This window comes from Armigeres subalbatus, chromosome 2 (genome assembly GCF_024139115.2).
Source record: "Armigeres subalbatus isolate Guangzhou_Male chromosome 2, GZ_Asu_2, whole genome shotgun sequence".
Taxonomy (NCBI): Eukaryota; Metazoa; Arthropoda; class Insecta; order Diptera; family Culicidae; genus Armigeres; species Armigeres subalbatus.
Genome location: NC_085140.1, coordinates 325365444 through 325378531, shown reverse-complemented (window position 1 = coordinate 325378531; position 13088 = coordinate 325365444). Strand labels below are relative to the sequence as shown.

Sequence of the window (13088 nt, the reverse complement as noted above, 5' to 3'; positions counted from 1 at the left end):
TCTAGTTTCGTTTGTAGAAGTTAAATGATTTGTTAGTGATGGTACTCACTGCTCTCAGTTCACTAAAAAATGTAATTAAATTTAAGTGAATTTGAAGATTCAACAAATACATAGATTTTAAGTGAATTGGCATTATAGTTTGCGCAACACCCTTGTTAGTTATAATAATTCTCGTCCACTAGAAGCGGATGAGACCAAAAATAGAGTATGAAATATTTATTTCACACTCAAAGACTTATTTTTGTAAATTGCTCTTATGATATTTCTGCACAATTTTCCATTAGCGATTGATGCAAAACATACACTTCTGTCTGAGTACCCCACTCACGTGTTTTTCATACATTCGTGACAAGTAGTATTCACTAGAAAAGAACATAGATATTGTTTTCTACGTTTCCATTTAAATTTCATTACATTTCTTATTGGTATGCATATGACATGTGAGTAAGTTTTATTAGACACAAGTAAGGTCGTCAGAAATTTCGATTTTTAAAGCCTACCTGATTTTTATAGTAGAAATTAAGTGACATTTATTTTGAGTATATCCAAATTGAAAACGAAGACAGAAAGTGACATTTGCATCACATACATATGTGTTAGTGAGAGCAAGTTAATATTTGGCTGCGTACTAACAGAAAATCTCGGATTAACTTAATACTCCGAAATCGGAGTATTAAAAGAAAATCCGAGATTAAATTTGAGGATAATACTGCTTGAAGCTTACCGACATCGAGGATAATACGAGATTCGCGTATTATCCTCATTGGAGCTTACCGCCATAAGTCTTGAAATAAACGTGAACTGGATAGTATTTCTGGTGCAGTAATTGTCATCGGTCGAACATCGTCTTCCATCTGCACCGCAGTTTTTGAATACACTGCACACTAACTTTTTCTTTTTCGAGCTCGGCAAAATCGGGCACCGCTGCACTATGGGGAATTCTCATACAAATGGGCGGCCAAAAATATTTTTTCAATGAAAACTGTTTCTACGCAACATATATTATGTGAAGCAATATTTAAGAACCTTTTTTTTACCCTTTAAGGGCCATCGTTAACCCTTCAAAAAATGTCACCCGCGAAAATTTTTTTTTTTATTTTTCTGTGCATTTTTTTTGTTTATTTCCAATATAGCATGCATGAAATAGCAAACAACCATATTTCTAGTAATAATGTTGTTTATTTTCTAATCATTACGAGGTATAGAGAATAAAAACCACAATTTTCAAGAAAACTTTGATTGCAGCGTTCTCGTAAAACCGCAAATATGGGCAAGCAAATCACTCACTAAAAGGTGGTACTAGAATTATTTTTCAATCCCCCACTCACAGATGAGGGGACATTTGGGGACATTAGGTTTGCGGACCATTTTATGGCAAATAATCATAATAATTAAAGTTTTTCTTCTACAACTTTTTGATAACAATCTACGCGTGCAAAACAAACCAAACTATCAAAAAGCTAAGGTTTTAAGCTTTGCGATGGTATATAAAACCTTATATTTGGAGAAAAAATGACTTCATAACATACAAATCAATGTTCACTTCGCCAGCCCATATCTTTTCACTGAATAAACATAGCGCTTCAATATTTCCGATTCTCTTATCTAGGGTATATCCTTTCATATGATATATAAATTGGAAAAATTGCAGATAGTAAATTTTCCGAATAATGGCCACCCTTTTCTCATAGTGCGCTGTAGCTCAGAAAATTTCAGAACTGAACTTCGGCAGAACATTTCGTTTATTACTGATTTTCGGCAAAATGTTCACTGTATCTCAGTAACCGAAACGTCACTTTAACTGAGATCTCGGCAAAAATCATGTTTGCTGAAACTCGGCGGTGCCCATCTCGGGAAAATAAACAAAAAATGCTGAGATCTCGGCGAAAAAAATGAGTGTGTGAGGTATCCAGTTAGCCTTGCGAGCAAAGACGTACGATTGCCAATCCGGGGATGGTGAGTTCGATTCTCGGTGCTCAGAAGTTTCATCTCTTCAAAAAAGGCCACGTGCGAAATCTCAGCTCAATCTTTTTTGAAACACGAAAATTTCCCGGCGTTACAGGAAAATTTCGAAATCGAATTTTTATTTTTAATGCCAAATGTCTTAGAAATGCATGAAACGTCGAGATCTGGTATTATCTTGAAAAAAAATTATGGTGTAAATGATTTTTTTGGACCCAGAAATTTTCAAGAAATCAATTTTTCATGCCAAATGTCTTAAAAATGCATAAAACGTCGAGATATGATGTTTTCTCGAAAAAAAATTATTTCTTGAAGATAAAGTATTTTTTTTTGGACTTTTACTCGAGATCGATTTTTTTATGCCAAATTACTTTTAAAATATTGGTTTAAGGTGATTATACAATGAATCCCGTGGTGAATTTTATTATATTCACCACATGTTTTTCTACTCCCATTTCTAAAAGCCTAAATCTGAATAAATTATATTCGTTCAGTGCAGAAATTGAGGTCGATTGTTCAGCATAAGTAAACCAATGATCCAGAAAATGTTTCAGCCTCATGCGTGTTACGGTTCTCCCAGCTCGTGCTGTTGATTTATAATTGAAAAAAGCACGTGGTTTCTAAAATGGCCGATTTCTGGCTTTGTTGTATAATTACCTTAAGACATAACACCAGATCTCGACGTTTCATGCATTTCTAAGACATTTGGCATCAAAAACAAAAATTCTATTTTGAAATTTTGCTGTCCCCTCCCCTGGAAAATTTTCGTGTTTCAAAAAAATAAAGCTTTGACCGTTTTGATCAAACGCTTAACGAAGTCCGATTGAGCTTATACTTTGCTTCTTTCGAGGAGATGAAACTTTCGAGCCATAACACACAAGATACATACTCAAGTAATACTCATGCATGACGGGCATTGAAAATATTTCAATTAATAACTGAGGAAATGCTATCAGAGTACTTGAAAAGCAGGCTAAGTTTCAGTTTGAATGTAGATATTCACTGTAATCGAGATAAGGAGATGGAGTTTAAGGGAGTTCTTAAGACACATTCTCTACGCAAATCAGAGAAGACCAGCAGCCGTTCCTGACCCTTGGCTATCGACCGACAAAGCGATTTATGCTAAGTTGTGTGATGACTCCGTTGAGCTTTGTTGATCTTCTTCGATTAGGGGTGATTCAAATATGACGTCCACTACTTTTTGGGATTTCTAGACCCCCTCCCCCTCTGTCACGCTTTTTTGTATACCTAGTACATGTACTGTCACAAAATCTTAGACCCCCTCCCCCCTAAAACCTGTGACATCATTTTTGAACGACCCCTTACTGACCTTGATCACAATCCATGTTCGTATTATCGTTTAGAAGCAAATGACAAAGTGGATGGGATAGATGGCAGTGGTTAGTGTTCCTCGATATAACTTCGGAAATGGTGCTATGCTGGATTACGGTTAAATTCTACTTTACATCTACGCCTATGCAGTTGTTGGATACTTCCGAACATTTCCAACTGTGTTTACTCCTTGTTTGCTAATCCATTCCTGTGTCAATCCACATACCATTTCACGATTGAATTGATGGCTGCAGTGTTGAGGATACAATAGGGGAGACTGGGTAGACTTGATCCCCTTTTCTGATTTCCGATGTGTCACAGCCAAAAATAAGTAAACATACGCGATTTCCACACAGACTCTCCTAGAAATATAGTATTTAACTTTACTGATGTATGACAGTCCTTAAATTATTGTTGTTATTGATACACAATCGATTTTTTTGGAGTGCTGTCAAAAATAGACTTTTTAAAGATTCGGGGAAATTGATCCCTCTCCAAGAACTTGCTTTGATCAAATTGGAAAGGTGCCCTCAGATTTTTTAAATATTTTTGCTTCAAAATACGCGGAATTTGCGAATTGCTCTGCGTATACGTGAACGATTTTTGTTATTGAATTCGAAAGCACATGCAATTTTAAAATTTGGGGAGACTTGATCCCCTTTTTATGATATCTACGCAATGAATGATTTTTCCTGACAACTCTTCATCAAATCGGTCAAATCTACAAAAAAATTGAAAGCCTGAGAATAGACTTTTTTTAATTTTTTCGCCATATTTTTGTATGGATGACTATAGATCAAGTGTCCCCATTAGGGTGGTTCAAAAAATCGATTTTGCTCCACAGTGCTCATCTGATTCTATACCATGTTCTGAGTGTCCTCTCAAAATTTGAGCTCATTTGGATTAGAACTGATTTAGCACAAGCCGTTTCAAGTTTGCATGCAAATTAGTATGGGGAAATTTATTTTTTCATTATACTGTTAATGACGCTTCCCCATCAAGCGCATGTTAAAAGAAAACCTACATAGCTAAAAGGAATACTCAACAGCTTTCACTCAGTGAATTAATCCAAATGAGCTCAAATTTTCAGAGGACACTCAGAACATGGTAAAGAATCAGATGAGCACTGTGGAGCAAAATCGATTTTTTGAACCACCCTAGTCCCCATATTGAGGCAATAACTTCAAATCCAAATATCCTAAAACTTTGATGGAATGTTGACATTTTCATCAGTACAGATCATTAAGCATACGCATATTTATGGCTTTGTGTTGTGAAAAAACGAAAGCATTTAAAAAACATTTAACAATGACTATGAAAAATTGTTCAAATTTTGCTTGACCAATAAATAAATCTTTAGGAGGTCAAATCATACAAACCGCCCTGCAGAATAAATAAGGTTGTCAATCCAAAATTTGTCATTGGTCATTTGTCTAGAGGATCTATACTAAAAAAATACGCTAGAACAAAACTACTTTTATCCTCGATAAAACAGGGGGGGATCAAGTCTCCCCGGGGATCAAGTCTACCCACCTTCCCCTACTGATAATTCACAATCTAGAAGCAAAAAGGCTGTTCTTCAGAATGACTCACGAACTTACGCTCGTTGCGTGAAAGTATCGTCAGTTCGTCGCATTCCGCATTGATGATATCGTGTCGCGGAAAAAGGTTTCTAATTGTAAATGGATTCCGAGGAAGCTTAACTTTGCCAAATAGCTGATGAAGTGGTCTATTGCAACGCTCCTAGGATGCGCAACGTAATATTTGATGTTTTTTATAATTTGAAGTACGAGTAAGAAAGTAATCATTTTTTTTACTTTGACCGCCCAATTGCTCATAGTTGACGCAGCAAAAAGCGGTGGGTGACTTTGTCCACTTGTTTCAGGACGAGAACAGTTCATTTAGAGGTTGCTAGAAGTCTTTCAACGGAGTCCTGTCTAATGGCAATTCAATGGTATGTGTGTCGATGAAGAAGTCCGCTAAAGTGTTTCTCAGACAATGGAACCAAGCGATGCTGGATCATTGGGCCGAAGGCCGTTAAGGCAAATGAGAACTGGGGAGTGAGAAGTGAGTAGTGCGAAGTGAGGACGAAGTAGAACGGAAGAAAACAAAAGGAAAAATGAGGAAGAAGTAAGACGGAAGAAGGAAGAATGAAGAAGGAAGAAGAAGAAGTAAGAAGGAAGAAAGAAGAAGAAAGGAAGATGGGAGACAGAAGGAAGGAAACGGAAGAAAGAAGAAAGAAGAAGGTAGAAGGAAGAGGGAAGAATAAAGAAGGAAGAAGTAAGAAGTAAGAAGGAAAAAGGAAGAAGGAAGAAGGAAGAAGGAAGAAGGAAGAAGGGATAAGGAAGAAAGGAGAAGGAAGAAGAAAGGAAGATGGGAGACAGAAGGAAGAAAACGGAAGAAAGAAGAAAGAAGAAGGTAGAAGGAAGAAGGAAGAAGGAAGAAGGAAGAAAGAAGAAGGAAGAAGGAAGAAAGAAGAAGGAAGAAGGAAGAAGGAAGAAAGAAGAAGGAAGAAAGAAGAAGGAAGAAGGAAGAAGGAAGAAGGAAGAAGGAAGAAGGAAGAAGGAAGAAGGAAGAAGGAAGAAGGAAGAAGGAAGAAGGAAGAAGGAAGAAGGAAGAAGGAAGAAGGAAGAAGGAAGAAGGAAGAAGGAAGAAGGAAGAAGGAAGAAGGAAGAAGGAAGAAGGAAGAAGGAAGAAGGAAGAAGGAAGAAGGAAGAAGGAAGAAGGAAGAAGGAAGAAGGAAGAAGTAAGAAGGAAGAAGGAAGAAGTAAGAAGGAAGAAGGAAGAAGGTAGAATAAAGAATGAAGAAGGAAGAAAGAAGAAGGAAGAAAGAAGAAAGAAGAAAGAAGAAAGAAGAAGGAAGAAGGAAGAAGGAAGAAGGAAGAAGGAAGAAAGAAGAAGGAAGAAGTAAGAAGGAAGAAGGAAGAAGGAAGAAGGAAGAAGGAAGAAGGAAGAAGGAAGAAGGAAGAAGGAAGAAGGAAGAAGAAAGAAGAAAGAAGAAAGAAGGAAGAAGGAAGAAGGAAGAAGAAAAAAGAAAGAAGGAAGAAGAAGGAAGAAGGAAGAAGGAAGAAGGAAGAAGGAAGAAAGAAGAAGGAAGAAGTAAGAAGGAAGAAGGAAGAAGGAAGAAGGAAGAAGAAAGAAGGAAGAAGGAAAAAAGAAGAAGGAATAATCAAGAGGAAGAAGGAAGAAGGAAGGAGAAAGAAGGAAGACATGAGAAACAAGGAATAAATAAGAAGGAAGAAGAAACACGGAAAAAGGAAAAAGAAAGAAGGAAAAAGAAAGAAGGAAGAAGGAGGAAAGAAGAAAGTAGAAGAAAAAAGGAAAAAGGAAGAAGGAAGAAAGAATAAGAAAGAAAGAAGAAGGAAGAGGGAAGAAGGGAGTATGAAGAAGGAAGAAGGAAGAAGGAAGAAGGAAGAAGGAAGAAGGAAGAAGGAAGAAGGAAGAAGGAAGAAGGAAGAAGGAAGAAGGAAGAAGGAAGAAGGATGAAGGAAGAAGGAAGAAGGAAGAAGGAAGAAGGAAGAAGGAAGAAGGAAGAAGGAAGAAGGAAGAAGGAAGAAGGAAGAAGGAAGAAGGAAGAAGGAAGAAGGAAGAATGAAGAAGGAAGAAAGAAGAAAAAAGAAGGAAAAAGAAAGCAGGAAGACGGAAGACGGGAGAAAGAAGAAAGAAAGAAGGAGGAAGAAGGAAGCAGAAAAAAGGAAAAAGGAAGAAGGGAGAAGAAGGAATGAAGATGGAAGAAGGATGAGGGAAGGAGGAAGAAGGAAGAAGAAAGAAAGAAGACGGAAGGAGGAAGAAGGAAGAAAGAAGAAGGAAGAAGGAAGATGGAAGTAGGAAGATTGAAGAGGAAGAATGAAGAAGGAAGAAGACAGATAGAAGAAGGAAGATGCAAGAACGGAGAAGGAAAAGGGTTAATGAGAAGAAAGAACTTCTCATTTTTCACTTTTTGATTATTTTTGCTTATTCGGCCTAATGGCCATTCGGTCTAATGACCATTCAGCCTAATGCATAATGGCCTGACACCGAACCATGCTTTGTTAAAACGAGTGAGAAGTTGGAGAACATTGAGGAACATTCAGCCCCACACATTGGATAAGTGTGGGAAAAGTGGTTCGATCGGTGAAAGAAGCTTTCAAACCGGTCGTTCACTTTCGGATGGGGTTCTGGAGAGTGTTGGCTGAAGTGGAAAGATCATTGACCTTGACGTTCATGTCGCAGGAAAACACGGACCCAGAAGCATTGACTTCAAATAATTTCCAGCTTGGGTATCCATCGTGTGGAAGAGACGTTAGACTACCTCATGGCAGGCATGACAAAACTCCTCACACTCGCTATAGAGTCAAATAAAATCATCATCAGCAAAATGCTGCCTTCGCATCCTCACAATTGTGTGGAAGCATAAAAAACAGAGGTACAACAAAACAGAGTGAGGAAAAGCAAAATAAAAACACATGTGAGTGAGGCGTCGGGTGAAAGAGCACTCATTGCGCCTCCGGAGCGACGCTTTGTATGTGAAAAAAAATCTTGGAGGCTGTTTTAAGGCCCGATGCCCACGTAGCGTCTTTCCAACGCTGCATCGGGAACAAGCGGTAACGCAGCGTCGCCGCATCGATGCACACCTGCGTTTTTTCAACGCCACGTGCACGCAGCGTTGAAAAAACGCTACGTGGGCATCGGCCCTAAGTGTGAGTGAGTGACGTACCACAAGAAAAAGATGAACAGATAGACTCGCTTTTGTTTTGCGACGCACAAGCTCGGGTTTAATAATGCGCAATGTTGTGAGTTTTGATGCTAATTTCTGCTCCTCAAAAAAAACTTGCTCTTGCTCATTTTCTACTCGGTAAGGAGTTTTTGGCAAGCCTGCCTCATGGCCGAAAATGATGCTTGGCGGAACGAATCATACGAACGTAAATGTCATTTGGTAAAAAAATAGTTAATGTGAAAAGTGTGAATAGAATAATGATAATTGAGAAGCGACAAATGAGGACTGAAAAGTAAGAAGTCTCATTCCGCACTTCATACTTCTTACTGTGAAAAGTGAGAAGTGCTAAGAAAGAAAGTGAGAAATTTTGAGTGAGAAGTGAGACGCCGCACTTTTTACTTCCTACTAATTTTGAGCTTCTTATTTTTTACTGTGTAAACTGAGAAGCGCAATGTAAGAAATTGGGAATGAGCAGCGACAAGTGAGACGTCGCACTTTTCACTACTCACTGCTCATTCATCGCTTCTCATTTCTCACTTCTCGCTTCACTCTTTTGACCGTACACACTTAGTTGAGCTGGGCATTTTTTGATTATTTTGCCGATATCCGCACAGCCGAACGCTCGGCTCGTGACTTTCTGCTGATAAAGCAATTTGTTCACTGCGGCACTCAAAGGAGCTGCCGTAATCATATCTCCATTCAGCCGATATTTCAGCTAACGAATTTTAACCTAGATTTGCACAGCCGAGATCGGTGGAAAATTTTACTTTTGCATTTCCAAGTGATGAAGCACTGATTTGGAGGCCTATACCCCATGATAAATTTCTTTTAAAAAGCACTGGTTCTGATAATGCATTTCAACATGTTCTACACAGCTGTGTGGTTCCCAACATAAAATGATCGAAAACAAAGTGAAAATCATCACTTCTCTGTGGGGGCTGCCTATCCGATTTTGTTTTTTCGCGCTTGTAAACAAGTTTGATAATTTTTTTATGATTCGGAACAAGTTTTGCCTGTATTTTATCGATGTTCGTTATCTATTGAGAGCGATTTCTGCAATCTCTGATGAACAACTTTTTCGGTCAAATGACATGTTCGGTCAGCGAAGTGAGAAGTTAGAAAAGAAAAACAAAAAATGAGCAATATGAAGTAAGAAGTGGAATGTCTCACTTCTCACTTTTTGCAGTAGTTTTGATGATGATATTTCCATTTCTCACTTCTTATTGCTTTTTCCTCGCTTTTAATTTCTTATTTTCTTATTTTCTTCTCAAATATTATTAATTACTTTACTCTTTTGACATTTACTAATGTTCGGCAAAACTATAATAACGGTTTTACGATCCGTTCTGCCAAACGACATTTTCGGCCAAACTTCCAATTCGGCAAACTGGAATTTTGTTTTTTTTTTCGGTCAAGTAGCTTTCGGTGAAATTGCGCTGGGCCCAACGACCGTTTCCCTATTTTCTCAAGCGACTATATTATGCTAATCTTTACTGCGAATAAAAATGGTAGCATGAACAATACACATTATATATTATTTTGCAATATCAATTTCTATTGACTTTATGCCATAAAACATGTGGCAAAATCACCACAAATGTTGAGGTATTTTAAAATTTCCCTACTGCATTGTTATTTTTCCTATAGTTATAATTAAAATTTATTTTTCTGAAACATGGTTTTTATCGACATTTGGGAGAGAATATGGTCTGGATTGATATTTTGATCGTAAAACGGAGAAACGGAAATTAATTTCTACAAATTCAAGCGCACAAGCTACACGAAAACACAAACTTAAATGGATGATTTTCTATTGGTTCTTTGCAATGTAGTAAAAGCTCGGCCATATAAAATATGCCAATCCATCCAAAACTCCTTTGTTTTATTTAGTTTTCTGACTGAGTATTTTTTAAGCAAATTATTATGTTCTCAAATATCCCAAAATCGTGCAATCAGAGGCTACGCAAACCAGAAGGTTGGTGATGAAACGCTCTGTTTGCTGTATCATTCAAGAAATACTGTCAGTAATAATTCGGTACTGATGGAAAAATAGCTTCCAATGAGTATATGAAATTCACAGAAAAACAAAATTGTGGTTGAAAAACCCTTAACTTGCATCTTGGTCTTCCTAATATTCACTTCCATAATTTGCAACGTTTCCAAGCGATAGTAGTATGATGCAATTCTATTCACTAAGCCGAAAAGTCCCAAACAAGAATACAATTCGAACCCAACCACCATAACATGGTCTGTATGTATTTTCCCGTGGAGCATCAAAAGGTGTGGTCCGATATGAATCAACTCCTTCTGCCACATTAACAAAATATATTAAATGGTTCGCTGTCCCATTTCCAACGAACGGATCTGTTTTGATGTTTCATGGAGCATATGTAACATGTCCATACACATGTTTCCTGCCGCTGAACGCCATAAAAAGTAGGTTCTATTTCCAGCGTGTTATTTCAGCTGATGCCGCTCAACGATTGCCATCGCAGAGACATTGACATACTTATCGAGCAATCTCCAACCGGTCTGGTCGGTCGGAGGTGGCACTTGGCTCGAAATCCAGAATCAGCAACAGACCGGCATCCCGACAACATGGCAATTCTTAAGCTGGACAGTCGCCATAGACGCCGTCGTCATCGTAGCGTTTTATGGTTGACAACGATGGGCACATTGCCAAACGCCAGGAGCAACACGATGGACTTCGCTGTCGCGGTTTTACGAGTTTACGACCAGCAGCTTCATCCTTGAAGCGAGAAAGTGGGCTGACACATGTCAGTTATTCGACTTCCCGGCAGTAATCAGTTACGATGGCGGCGGTGTTGCAGCATGTTACGATGCCGAAGCATTCGTGTCGTGGGTTCGTATTCAATTCGCAGTTATGCAATCATTTCGGGATAGCTTCCAGTTTGGTTAAGCCGTGGTGTTTTGCAAGAGCACGAGGTCCCTACAGATGTGAAAGTTAGTTACCTAATGGGGTTCCAAATTCGAGTGTTACAAGGTTCAGCATCTGCTACTACTGTGCTGCAATGGCCCTAACGGCAATAGCAAGCAAGCTTTGCAACAGTTAGTGTTTCTATCCGTTGTAAAATCCGGCTATGATGGGAATGGGATGTGCATCACAGTGTCACAGTGGCACACATTCGAATGAAAACTGAAAGTATGTTGCCATATTTATGTTTGTGAGGACGATTCTTCATAAGGTTGAGTGTTTTTCAAAACCAATACATCAGTAATTATGCGCTAATTTATTGGATTCATTAGTTATTCCTTATTTAATCCATCTCGTATTGCAGAGCCAAGGAGTATTTTTCCCCTGACTGTTTTGGCGCTCTCGGTCACTATCCAAATCGACCTGACATGATGGTTGGATTATGTTCGGTGTTCAGTCTAGAGCGAAACAACCAAAGTATAGTATTTGCTGATTTGCACCCGTTTAGCGGTGAAGTGCCTCCGTTTGGAAGGTAATCATCATTAGCGGAACATTGTGCCAGCAATTTCTGGAGTTCGCTGGAAGTGGAAACAGTGATGTACCGTTTATAAAGGAAGTGTGCTCTTTCTACGTGTGCTGATTATGCAAATAAATCCCAGGATATTATGACAATGTCATCTTGGTTCTTGTTCACGGTATCGAACACGACTTTATCTAAATTGAAAACTGAAATAGTCGACAGCTCTGTCGCTTTACATTCTAGTTATATAACAAAGTTGCAATTTGTCGTAGTAACAATCTGCTTTGCATTCTCCTTCCGGGTACTATACCAATATAAGGAGGGTTACGAAAAGCTTCTAGATGCCGAGCTTGTTTGAATTATAAAATTAAATTGAATGTTTTTTTAAAGCACCTTTGGGCTTCTAAATCAAGGCGTTACGCATGATTAGTTTAAAGAACAATAAAACCGGCAGAGTGAACCATCAACCACAAAAATTTTAACCACTCAGCAAAAACACAGAAGTTATTATTTTTCAGTCCTATTTTGTTGTAGATCGTTCCTCACTTGATACAGCAGCACCAGTGACTGAACCCCTCACGTTACCATATTGTACATATGAATGCCTGAGCTTGAACCACTAACCGTGTCCAGAAAAGTGGTTCGGTGATAAAATAAAAATCAAAGCAGAGAATAACGGAGCGCAGGGAAAAAGTTTCAGGAAACGGTTTTGGTCGGCGTCAGCAAAATCCGCAGTACCATCATATCACTAGTGGATGCCTTGACTGAACTGGCGATTCATCATTTGATGAAAGGCAATAAAATGATACTCTACTGAGTTTTCAAGCCATGTTATCTCGAATCGAAAAAATGTTTCTTGTTCCACGACATATAAACTTACTAATTTGAAACATCTTTACCTCATATCATTAAAACAGTGGGAACGTACTGTTTTCGGAACAATTATAATCTTGGGCAACAATTCACCATGCGTCCGCTTCAATCGTTGTAGAGTAGATAGAGCTTCTCTTGACGCGGATTGTTCTCCAATCCAATAAGTTGAAAATTTCAATTTGCTCCATTCTCCTCCTCGGAACCGTTGCCATGCATGATGCTGACTTAGCTCTGGAAGCCATTCCATGTACTCGAGTGTGTTAATTCGGTTCCATGTGCAGTGTTCCGTTCGTTCCGAAGAAAAATGTAACAACCATGTCGAAATGATGGTTATGATTCTTTCTATGTTTACGGTATGACCAGAAAGCGCAGTTGATCGTTTTCTCGGATCCTTTTATCGCAAGGAAGGATGAGGAAACATGTCAGTGCAGCGCCAACGGTTGGTATGCAGCAGCAAGTCTCCCGAGAGGAACATTGCGAACCATAGGAAAAGCACGTACGGATGCTCTAGTAATGGTGAAGTGCTTAATTTTATTATGCTCGGTATACGTTACATGTGCGATGAAACTTTGAAGCTAGCTGGCAATGAAGATTTGTTTCAAAGATTCATCATTCTTTTATGTCGAACTAAAGCAGCATGATGTAGTCAGGTAGATGTTTTAAGTCATAAAGTTAATCACATGAAGTACCAGAATATAGCCTTCTTGGAGCTCACAAAAGTTTCGTTCCTTGCATGGCGCTATCCATGCGTGTTCAACTTCGACTCACAA

The 13088-nt window shown here is 38.5% G+C and overlaps 1 protein-coding gene across 2 annotated transcripts in view; it reads left to right on the top strand.

The window, feature by feature from the left end:
* Positions 1-13088, top strand: part of LOC134212719 (uncharacterized) — an 863774-nt gene that overhangs the window by 303573 nt on the left and 547113 nt on the right. The gene's annotated exons all lie outside the window — the stretch shown is intronic.